The sequence below is a fragment of the Manacus candei genome, unplaced genomic scaffold (genome assembly GCF_025592945.1).
Source record: "Manacus candei isolate 608988 ecotype Guabito, Panama unplaced genomic scaffold, ASM2559294v1 h1tg000034l, whole genome shotgun sequence".
Classification (NCBI taxonomy): Eukaryota; Metazoa; Chordata; class Aves; order Passeriformes; family Pipridae; genus Manacus; species Manacus candei.
In genome coordinates this window covers 1,101,916-1,114,440 of record NW_026138082.1, presented here as the reverse complement: position 1 = coordinate 1,114,440, position 12,525 = coordinate 1,101,916, and positions in this window count along the sequence as shown.

The following is a 12,525-nucleotide window of genomic DNA, read 5'->3' as shown; positions in this document are numbered from 1 at the left end:
TTCCGGCTGCAGTCGGCAAAAGCGTGGCCAGCAGGACTAGGGAAATGATCGCTCCCCTATACTCAGCACTGGCGAGGCCACCCCTCAAATCCTATGGTCAGTTCTGGGCCCCTCACTGCAAGAAGGATATTCAGGTGCTGGAGTGGAGCATGTCCAGAGAAGAGCAATTGAACTGGTGTTATATAACTGGGGTTATATATATTTTACTCAGTATTTTTTACTCAGTACTCAATATATTATTGTAGAAGATCATCACCATTTTTGGTGATGCACAGCACAGGCAGCTCTTGTAAAAAGATGTCTTGGTTCCCAGCAGTGGCATCAGGAGCTTTTGGGAAAAATTTGATCTCCAACTGCACATCCTGAAGCAGACATTTCATTGCACAGCTGCACATTAAAGCACCTGTTTAGCTTTTATAAATGACTCACCCAATAGCTCAGTCCACTGAGGCCTGATTTCTAAGAGACAGCCTGGTACTTAAGCACATGCTCGAATGAGGGATCACAACTCTAAATTAGCAACACATTTGGACATGACACTGGATTAACACAGCATGCATGAACGTCAATACTTTGAGTCATTATTTTCAGGGGCAAATTGGGGGTGCTGTTTCTGACGCAATCTCTCCCAAGCTTTGTTCCACCAGGAGCTGCCTCCGTTTTTCTCCCTGACAATGACCCACTTTCCTCTATTATTTTGAAAAGCAATAGTTATAAATAGTTATAATTCTGAGTCTTCTCTCCAATCATGCTGGACAAATAGGAGAAATTTCCATCTATTTGTCCTGCTGCAAATGACTCACTTTCTTCACGTCAGCTTGATCACATTTGCAGAGTTAGCTTCCCCTTGCAGAAACAGTGTTGTACCTCTTAATTTTAGAAGCATGTCATTCTTGAACACCTACCTTGCTGTGAGAGAGAGTTGAGTGCAGAAAGATGAAAGAGGACTTTGCAGAAGATCATATTGTAAATGCCTAAAAATATGGGAGAAGAAATAATTTTAAAACTGCAGACGGAGTTAACACAAACGTGCATGACCAAGATTAAGAGCAGTAGGAAAGGGCTGAGAGAAGGAGGAGGGAGAACAGGGAAACACTGTTTGGATGTTGACAAGGCTACTGCAGGGAAGCATTTTAGCTCATGAAGTGTTACAGTATCTACCTGTTTCCCTCAAGTGCTTGTGCGCTTATTCTGTATATACTTTTGTGCTTTATAGTAGTAAACACTGAGATAGAAACACTGGATTGGATTCATGTAGAAAATAGTGGAGATGAGGGATTTAATTTAAACACTGTCATCGATAAGAACTAAGCACTGAAGATATGTGCTTACACAGAGAGATGGTAGGCAGGGGAAAAATATCCTCATCTCTTTGCTCCTCTCTTTGTAGTTTACACACCATACAGTAGATAGCAATTAAATTGAAATATAGTCTGTGGTATAGCATGATCAGTTGGAAAAGTGAGACCACAAGAGACTTCAATTGATCACACAATAACAGATGGGGTAATAAAACCTGGGACAATAAGGAATATTTGTGGAACAAATGAAAGATCAATCCCCCTTCTGTTGTAGAAGCAAGAAAACAGCCAAATGTTAAAGAACAATCTAAAAGGCAAATTGATGAGGAAAAGAACATATGGCAGAGATAGAAACTGCTAAATACACACAGAGGAAAATATATGTTTTTAAACTGTCTTTACAGCACGCTTGTTTCTAGTTTTTGCATGTTTGTTGTTTTTTTTTTTTTGCTACCATTTGTGAAGAAACAATTCCTTGGATCTCAGTAGTGGAAAGCATGAAGAAACTAGGTACAAAATATAGGTTTAAAGTTTAAAGAAAAGCACAATAGGCAGAGGAAAGAGAAAAGGAGGCTTTACCATAGGTAATCCGAACAAAAATTCTACCAAGATTTTTTTTCCACATGTATTATTGTAAAAGAGATTATGCCATGTTTAGAAAATGAATGCAATTAGAAATGGATAGGAATCAGCTCTGTCTAGCCACTGACACTGTACTTTTCAGTGCAGTATCTAAACAGCAACACCGAGCGTATCCTGTACTCCATTCTGCTGGGAGAAGAAGAAGCACATTAAACATGGAAAGTATTGACAAACTACTGAAAGACTGGAATCCTTTTCAACTACTCAGAGTCTGTTTGTACAGTCTGATGAAGGGCAGGTGATATGAAGGGCCAGTGCAGAGATTCAGCCTAAAAGGGCAGCTCCAGGCATAGCCGGAACTTACTCGTTCTCTGTGGGACATGCAGGGCCTCGTATGGCTGGCATCTCAGCAACCCCAGATGGTCTTCAGTTCCTGGATGAGGCAGATGTGAGAAGGAGTGGTACCCAGGTCAGTGCTTGCTGCCATCCCCAGCCTGGAGCACTGAGAGCAGCCTGGATGCACACAGTGGTCCTCATCCAGCAATGGCCACTCCAGCACTGTCTGTGAGAAGCTCATCGCACATGCAGCACTGAGCAGCCTCACTCCCAATATGAGCAGGAAGGTTGCCTTTAAACATGTGCTGGAACTGCAGATTTCAGGGAGAACAACAGTCCCTCTTGTTCCCTCACTCTGTTCCCAGCTCTTAGCTAGGAAAGTCCCACAGAGTTCACTGGGACTGTCCTATATTTAAAAGAAAGACCTGCCAGCTATCTGCCAGTTGCAGGGATGACAGAGGGTGACTGGGCTGTGGCTCACACATGGGCACTGCCCACTCATGTAGTGGGATACACAGCAGAGACATATAAACCTTCCCTGGGCCCCATAGCTGGATATAGCCGTGTGCAATTCTTTGCAAGGTCAAAAGTACAGTTGAACAGAAGTGGAGTCAAAACCCTGGACTTAGAAGCAACACCTTTTTTTCTATATTTCTGTATTTGTTCTAAACAAGTATTTGTTTTTCTTTACGCTGCATTTCCTCTTTCTCGTGGTAGTATGGAAAAGACAAGAAAATTAAATGGTGAAGTCCCTACCTATCCTACCTGCAGTCCCATTGGAATACATCATAGTCAATTTTGTCATTCATGCTAATATGAGAAGGACAACATAGAGACAACATCAACACTGATGCTTATCTCCTGCATTGTGCATTGGGATATGCTGCAGAGCAGTGAGCTTTATTCTCAGCAATGCTTTTTCTGGGTTATGACTCACACGGAGCCCTGTTTTTCTGCTCCTCTCCCATCCACTGTAACAAACAAGAGACTTACAGATAAATAAATTAATAACCAGCTACTATTATCAACTAAAATTCAATAAAGGAATGTAATGTATTGCTGCACCTCCTGAATACAGGCACATTGGGATCCTAAATCCAGCATCACACTTGTGCAATGACCTGTGCCCTGTCCCCTCCCACTCTGAAGCCTCAGTTGAAGCTCTCCCGTTTCAGGCCCTCTTCTCATTTGCAGTCATTTACCTATAGCAGCAGGCCAGCAAAGAAGGGAGGTTCCTGAGGACTCTACAGCCAAGAAAGAGTAGGTGGAGATGTTGGGAGGAAGAGATGAAAAGGTCAGAGGAGGCAAACAGTAAGATAATGCAGAACTAAGCTGGGCAGTGGGTGAGAGCCTGCTGACAGCAGCTTTGTCACCTTGTTTAAGATCTTTGCAACCATGTAGGTAGGGTTTGGGGTTGTAAGGGTTTCACTTTTCTCTTTTTTAAGGGTAGGTATGTTTGTGTGCATCAGCTCAGTTTAAGGCAAACAGATGGAACAGTGAGCCAGTGTTTATCTGAGGTTGGTGGACAGTCCTCTTCCTCCTATCCACAGTAGCAAAGTTGAGCCTGAGATATTTCAGAGGCTGAACTTGTGGGACTAGCAAACTTCCACCATCCAGTGACCTTTGACAAAGTGAGTTAACATAGGAGGCACCTGCATGTCTGGATGGGAGGGGATATTTGCTCTGAGCCTGCTTTGTCTACTCTGCATTTCATCATTTTGCCAGCTTAATGAAGGGGCAAAATCTTGACATAATTGTAAACTCTCGAGTACCTGAAAGTAGGGACTGCCTTTATAAGGTTCACCAAAAAAAAGGACAATGGTGTCTGTTTCAGATAGCCAGGCACAACCAGAATTGAAACAGTAATGAGTGCTCACTTATGACACATTAGGATAAAATCAGGATGCGGAGCCAAGTGACTTAATCTTCTATGAAGATATTTTTATTTGGAACCCTTTAAAAAGCTGCTATAAATTCATTCTTTTAACTGAACTGGCATAATCACCTTAAAACATGGCAACAGATTCTTGAGTGTTAGGCTTTGGGGCTCATCTTTTTTAAACACTTAGCAGTTTCCTCCCGTCCAGTCATTTTATGTTATTTGCTTTTTTTTGCAGGGAAGGAAGATATTTTTTGGTGTGCTAATACTGCAATAGTGAAGCTCTTCCCTCAGGCTGGTTTTATTTTGTGGACATCTGAAACATTTGGGATCAGATTACATACTGGGAAGTGGGACAATGGCATTGCTGTAATGAGCTGGAGACTAATTTATAGGCTTTGCAGATGTGAATGCATTAGTATGCAAATCATGAGCAGCCCCTGCCTATAAATAAAAGAACTTACTTTGCCAAGAGATGGCTGTTCCCAAAAATATAATGAGTGTTATAAATTATAAGCAATTGTCAGATTTCAGCTTCCTTTGTATTCTTGCTTGTGCTTCTCTAAGGGAACATTTAAAGACAAAATGTGTAATACAATGCACGGCACAGGAAGTTCCAATCTTTGCTACCCAGTGCTATTATCACACTTTGCCAACTGCCACTCCTTCATTTGTTAGAAAAACAGCCAGTCGGACTTGTCAGCAGCTTTGAATAATATGTTCCTACATGGTAGTACTCTGAAAAGGAAGGATGAACTGTGGTGAATGCACTGAACTGTGGCTCAGGAGAAGTTTTCTGTTTACAGCTCTGCCTAAGACACAGCTCTTCCTCAGACTTTGTGTGTGGCCTTTGGCAAATCTTTTAAGTAGCCCATGCCATCTCTTCTTTAGTTAAGAAATAAGCAATATTAAGGTTTGTTTTACCTGTGCTTTCTGTTCAGATAATGTTTTGGGATAAAGCCTGACTTTACTGTCTATCTATAGAGGGTTGTATGTGTTGGCACACACTGGGCGTTCCTGGCAGCAGAAATAACAGCAGAAATAGCTTCTGAAGTTACAGCTTCAGAAGATATTTAGGAATTAGCTCAAATACAATGGGAGCAAAAATCTAAGGTTTGGGTTTTTTCTTTTGGAACTGGATGAGAAGAACTCAATGAGACTGCACTTAATTATGTGATTTGCTTTATCAAGGCATGAACTCACGCAGGGCTCTCTATGACTTTGCCAGCTTCCTACCATTCCCTACCTCCCCAAAACACCTTTTAATGACAGAAGAGCAGAAACAGCAAAAATGAGGAATTCCTACAAGTTTTGACAGAACAAATTGCCTTGTGGAGGAGAGAATCCTAAAGTATCATCTTCCACCCCTAGAGGAGAAGCTCTAAACTGAGCTAAGAGAGAACCTCAGAACTGTTAAATTTTGCTGTTCATAGAGCTACTAGTTTCTCCCTAAAGTTGTATTCTTTGAGGTTCATTCCAGTGGAAGAAAAATCCTTCTCAAAGTAAAATAGGCTTGCTGGAGAGAAAGGTCACTGACAGCTTTGCTTACTTTATGGACAAGTTACAACAAGCTAAGCCTTTGCCATCTGCTCTGCCTGCGACTGTAAATGAAAAAAACCCCACATCAACCAAACAAAAAGAATAAATCACAAGAGCACCAAGGAGATAAAAGTGGTTTAACTGCCTATATATGCTCTGCCAACAATGCAGCTTGCACTGAAGATGTTGTTTCTCATGGTTGAGACACAAATCCCAAGGAAAACAGTTCACACATAATACCGTAAATTTCCTGCTGAGGTGGAGTTTTCTTGAAGCAGACCTGACTCCACCAGACTGTTCAGCTGTACTTCTATGAATTATGTGATCTTTATGTAAAGACTGTCCTAAGTAATTTTTCTATATTGTTTGCATCTCAGGCAGTAAGGTACAATGGGGTGTGAATTATTGGAGGGATAATGCCCCCGGGGGGGAATACATGAGGCAATAAATGGCTTTTGCAGGTAGCTAAACACCACAGCAAGGCGGTCAGGTATCTGAGAAGCACAGAAGCATGAATTGAAAATATTCTCCCAGTGCCATGTTCAACAAAGAAAAAGTTAAACAAACATAAATGTGAAGATTGTGGATTTCTGGCCGTGTGAGAATTTGGGAAATCTATGCAGCTAGTTTTCTAGAGAAACCCCATAAGAAAGCATTGAGATGAATAGATTAATGGGGAAAATTATTAGAAGGGGGGAAAAAAGTGATGAGATTCAGCACATGCATGTGTCAATAAAGACGCATCATCCATGGGAAGTGTATATTTTGCACTCAGTGATAAATCTGCGTATTGACATGCAGCTTGTTGTATGGTTTCTTGCTGCACTGTTAAGCACAAAGTAAAAACACATGAACCATCCATACAATGTATCATAAATCACTGTGATGCACATTTAAGGGTTTTCCCTTAAGAAATTAAACTATAATCTAATGTATTGCATTTATCTGTGGAATGTAAATTCCTGTAGAAATGGATTCATTGTGAGCATAATCACGAAAGATCTTTAATGAAAAGATTTACAAGGTGTATATCTATTCTTTGAATTTCTCTTTAAGCTACTTCAGTTAATAAAATTGGATTGACATCCAGGCATTTGATTTTTTCCTTGGATTATGAAAAAAGAGACTTTGAATTGTAGTGTATATATGTACTTCAGCTTAAAAAATTAGGCTTACCTCTTCTGCTGGTTTGACTCTATTGGACCATCTTCTTTGACATTGAAGGACCTGTATCAGGTCACAGTGTTGCAAATACCTACAGTGGCTAACCTCAATATACAGGAGCAGCCTTTAAGAAGGAAGGAAGAGAATACAGGAATTGCTGCTGCCCTCCTCAGAGGGTCAAGTGCATGCATATACACTGAAGTATCCAACAACTGCATGCAATATATGAGGTATGTTAACTTATGTAACATAAGGTGTATCTTCATTCTGTGGCCAATAACAGTAAATTAGCTGACAATATTTTGCACAAGGCTGAATGGAAACAAATGGAACTTCAGAGTTCAATTAAAATATATAATTATTTATATTCGTATACTTCATATTTATAAATCCTTAAGCAACATGACTAAATCCTTTTATTCTGATATCTACATCGCTATTCATTAATGAATCAGTGATGCTCTGTTCTTTTGCACCATAAAGATCAGCTTACCCTTGGCATGAGCAATATTGGACTAATTTGTTCCAGAATGAAGAAATTATTCAAGTTAGACCCTTGGTATTTAATAAGATAATGTTTTCAAATTCCACAAAGATCAGAAAAGGCACACTAAATTAAATGAGTGATTTTCTCATTGCTAATGATGTGCGGCGACATAAAATCAATATTGTCTCTCTAATATATATATTGCTTATGAAATTGGCTGGCATTACAGGTGGGACTACATCAAGGTGACCTGGCAAATGTCACAGTACAATCTCGTTTTCACTCACTTTGCCAAATACTAACTAGGGCTGAAATCTTCCATCTGGATGGGAGCAGGGGTGGTTGCTTTGCATTTTGACCAGATTAGTTTCACTATTTGTAGACAAAAGAGAGGAGATAATGTTTTGCCAATGTTAACACAATCTGATAAACTTTCTTTGAAAATATGTACTGTCCCTGTTTGCTATCATGATGAATTAAAACAAAATGTAAGAGTGGCTTATGTATCAGAGTTATGCTTTTGGCTGCAGTGTTGAAAACTTGTCCAAGTCTGTACACTTTTCAGAAAATAAGCCTACACATGTTCAGTAAGGTAACTAGTTTTTATCAGTTCTTACAGATCAGATGTGAGAAAGCAGATTGCAAAAGTAAAGGGCTATGGTAGAAAAGCTGCTCTCTTTCCATATCAGTGAGACCTGAAATCACACAGTTCTGCTGCTTGCAATTGTGTCAATAAAACATGAGGAAAAAGAGTTGCATAGGACCAATCAGTACCACTGAAATAAGTGAGGCTTACAGTAGTAAGCCTCACTGATTTCAGTGAGTAGAAAGCAAGAGTACTACTAGGCATATTTAACATCAAGCCAACAAAATATATTCACAGTGCATCCCTAAAAATAGTCATTGTTCTTTAAAGGACCGTAATTTTAACAATCTCCCAAAATCTTCAATCTGTTTTTTTTTTCTGTCTGCTTACCCTATAGTACACTGAAGGAGTCCAGTTTGACTACTAGAAACCAGATGGACCTTGGTTATTAGATAGCTTTTTGCCAGAGGATTTTAATTTATAGACTGAGTATGTTTGATCTGGAAGCTACTGAAATCTAAACACAGAACTCGGCAATGCCATTCTTTGAAATCTCTTTTCAAAAAACACGTTGGGAAACAGTTTTTCTGCTAGACTTTCCGTTTAATGCAAGAGCAATTTTCAAAAGACTTAAAACCCATGCATTTGGGTAGTGATGGTCTCCCTCAGGCCTACAAGGCTCATGTGACTATTGATGTAGTAAGAGCTTTTCTGTGGTTCAATATCCACTTAGCACCGGATTTTCGGATCATGACTTAGAGGCCATTACTGTCTTCTCCTAGCAAGATGGAAGCTGAATGCTATACTCCCTCTGATTATATATCCAGAAAATATATGCCAATAGCAATCTGAGCATTGATTGAGTGTTGATTAATACTAGTAGTGGAATATAAAAAGACATCACTCAATGTGCAAGTTCATCGGTCAGTTTATAGCAAACTGGTCTCTCAAAGAACATTCCAAGAAAGCTACCAAGCATGTGATTATACCACAGGTCTACTTACAGGTCAAATTTACTTCTAATTTGCAATTTAAGTGTCAAATTCAGGAACCAACTCCTGCCAAGTCAGATGACAGAGGGACATGTATAAGTAATTGATAGTCTTTTCCAACCTAATTGATTCTGTGATTCTGTGATACCTTTGAGATGAAAAATAGTGTCTGCGAGGACAAGAGCAAATGGGGAGTAGCAGATTCTGACTCCCTTTGGAAGAGCTTTTGGAGACTGGGACTTACTTGCCTTGAAATAAGTTCCCACTTATTATTGTGAGGAAAAGGCTACTAAACAGGAACCAAACTATGTTCTGCAGCTAACTAGCTCTCTTAATTCAGAACATTTTATCTTTTAAGTCTTCTAAGTTGGTTTTTAATGTTGGCAAAGTAAGCACCATTGAATAACAGAGTCAAACTACATGTCAGACAGTTTGTGGGCAGCATGGAGAATAAAAAGGAGGTTTTTTCCCCTTGTGTTTAGTCTTTATATGAATGCATAAAAAGAAGGCTCTGAATTGAATGTTACCACCATTGTATTGTAAAGCCAAGAGTATGAAACCAAGGGATTCATTTAAGATTGATCTATCAGTGGCAGAACAGAATCTACAAATTAACACTATTAAACTTCTAATTAACTTGTCTCTTTGTGTTACTCTTTACTTGGCACTATGCTTAACAAATTCAGGGATTTTTCAGAGAGCAGTCATACATTAAATTTTGTAATAGTGCATGAAAATCTATTTATCTATTTCAAAAAGAGCATAGTAGATTGAAAACTTATACAGTTCTTAGCTTTTCTAGGAGTATTTCTAGTGTTTCAACCCATGTATTTATATGCTTAATGCCAAACAGGCTATGCAAATCACAAATTATTTCCTGGCCAGTAGAGATGTGTTTAGTTAGACCTTGCTGACCTTTCTTGACTTTGTAACACAAGCCTCTGACAGCTGTAGAGGACATGATATCATTATTTCCTCATAATGAGACACCTTTTTCTCAGTCAAAGGCCACAGCAGATTTCAAAGCAGATTATGGACACAGATATGTATAATGCATTTGTAACTTTCATGACCTACATTTCATACAGCTACATGATGAGTTATTGGTTCAGTCACTTTTCAGACAGCTTTGCAGAATTTGAGTTTGTGCATTTTGCATATTCCAAATGTATGATTGCCAGATGGTACAATCCTGACTTTTGTGTTCAGCTTTTGAATGGACTGCTGTTTTCTTTCCATAGATCAAGACTAGAGGAATCCTCTGGATCACAGGGAGAAAAGTGGGACACAAAGAGTCCTCTGAAGTTTAGTTTTCTGACTGACTTAGAACTCTAATGATATTAATCTTAACTCCACAGTTACTTGTAATTTTCTTGCCCCTTGGAGCCTTGTCAATAGAATCTGATAGAAGAAAGAGAGCTTTTACAGTTCAAATCTTCAGGCTACCTTTTCCCATGTACTCAGTCTTCTTCACAAACTCTTGTATTGCAAGGTAAAGAAGAACTGGAATTAGTACACAGAAGGGCAATCAGTATGACCAAAGGTCATTTAGGAAGAAAGATTAAATAGCATAGTCCATTATAGACTAGAATAAAAACAGTTGAGGGAGGACACACTCAAATGTATAAAGAGTCATGAATTGCAGGGAGAAAATAGGGAATGCTTATGCAATGCTTCTCACAGCACATAAGGTAGGTAGCATCAAAAACCCAAGAAAAAGAAGCTAAAAATCTACAAAAAAGTATTTTCTTTTGTTTACATGGAACTCAGCTGTGGAACTTACTGCCACAGGATGGTTGTGCAGGTCAAAAGCATAAAAAGATTCAAAAGGAATTAGATACAATCCCAGAAGAAAAATCTTTCAGATATTACTGAATACATGAAGATAAAACCACTGTCGCAGGAAGTACCTAGTCTGCAAATTAATAGAGACATGGAGAGTTTACCAGAGGAAGGGGCATTATATTTTTTCTATCTTTTCTTTAAGAATGCCCACCTAACTTCTGTCAGAAATATATTACCAGGTAAAAAGAACTTTGATCTGACACAGAATAGCTGTTCTGTGTTCTTGATACCTTCATCAACTGGCTTTGCAACTCTTCAGGGAGATGAGAAGATTACGGTAGGTTGAAGGCAGTTATGGGGATTTTTGCTTCTCATCTGTCTTTGCAGAATGTATATCTCAACAAGGCCAGAAACTCTTGTCTTGTATTTCTACCCTGACTTGGATCTCAAGACTTTGCATTTGCTTCAACTGTTCTTTACAGAATAAATTATGTGAGGCTGTGTGAAAAAGACAGTTCTGAATATATGCTAGGTTTATTCAAAGCTCCCACTTCAGAGGGTTTTCCCTCTAACTCTGTAATCCCTGCACTCAGCAGCACCCATGCTCAATGTGCTTTGCAGTGCTTTGTCTTTGCTCAGAAAGGTCATGCTGTGGAGGATGTGGAAAGCAGCACCAGCTCAGGAAGGATTTCACTGAGCCCTCAGATAGCCTCTGGTAATTCACTGTGTAGTGACTTGTGGAAACAAACCCCAAAACTCACAAAGACTATTGAAGCAGGTATGTTTATTTACAGAGCTGGGTGCATGGGGAGTAGCCTCGCCAAAACATGCGCACCTACTCCCTTTGTTCAGCCCTTTTTATGTGATACAATGTTACATATGCATTAGTTGTGTTACATATGCATTAGCTGTGTCGGCAAATTCCTGAAAATTGGGAGGGGAAATCATTAACATACATCACACCTCCAACTCCACCTCAGAACGCCCCTTGGGGGTCTTCATTTGGGGTTTTTTTGGATGAAGTAATAGTCTTCCTCGGCTCTGACCTTTTCCTTTGCAAGGAATGTGGTGCTGACAATGGCCACTCATCTCAAAACCGGTTTCATCTTGTCTCCTTCTCTCGAAGTCCCCCTTTATCAATCTACAAGGTCCCTCTCAAAGCTCCTTATCACAACTCCAAGGCCTCTGCTTCTGCTAGAATCCTCATTATAAAGTTAACCATATCTTGTCTGTAAGTTAGTATAAGCAAGCAAGGCCTTATTCTAATTTAACAGTATTCTATCTAAAAATTAACTCTATTAAGCATCTAAGGCTACAATCTTACAGTCTAGACAATCAAAACTGAAAACATATCCTGACAAGGGTCTTGCTTGTCTGAGTCTTGCTGCCTTCTGGGAGAGGGAAAGAAGGGTACCTTCATCTGGTATGAGGTGTCACAAAGGTGCTGATGAGCCCATCTTCCACCTACAGCCCCTTCGCTTCAAATTTTTTGAGCAATTTTTTCCTATATAAAGGGATTCAAGTGTACAGAACTTCCTGAGCAAAACTGAGCCTAAGCTTCTTCTGAAAATCTGGTCAGTCCAGTCATAGGGGTGCTTCTGGAAAGACTAATTTTGAAAAATCTGGATAAGCAATGTTTTTGAACCGTGGAATAAGGTGTTTTTCTTGTCACTAGAGGGAATTTCTTAATATTTTGTAATTCAGTTTGAAGGAAGTTCTCAAGGGACACAGCCCATCTCTTCGGTGCACACCTTCCAGCATCTGCAGCATACGAGATCTTGACCGAACATATTGTTGAAATGGCCAAAGCACAGGGAATACATGAGGGAATACATAACTAATAGGAAATATATGTGATTATCTCACAGTCTAAC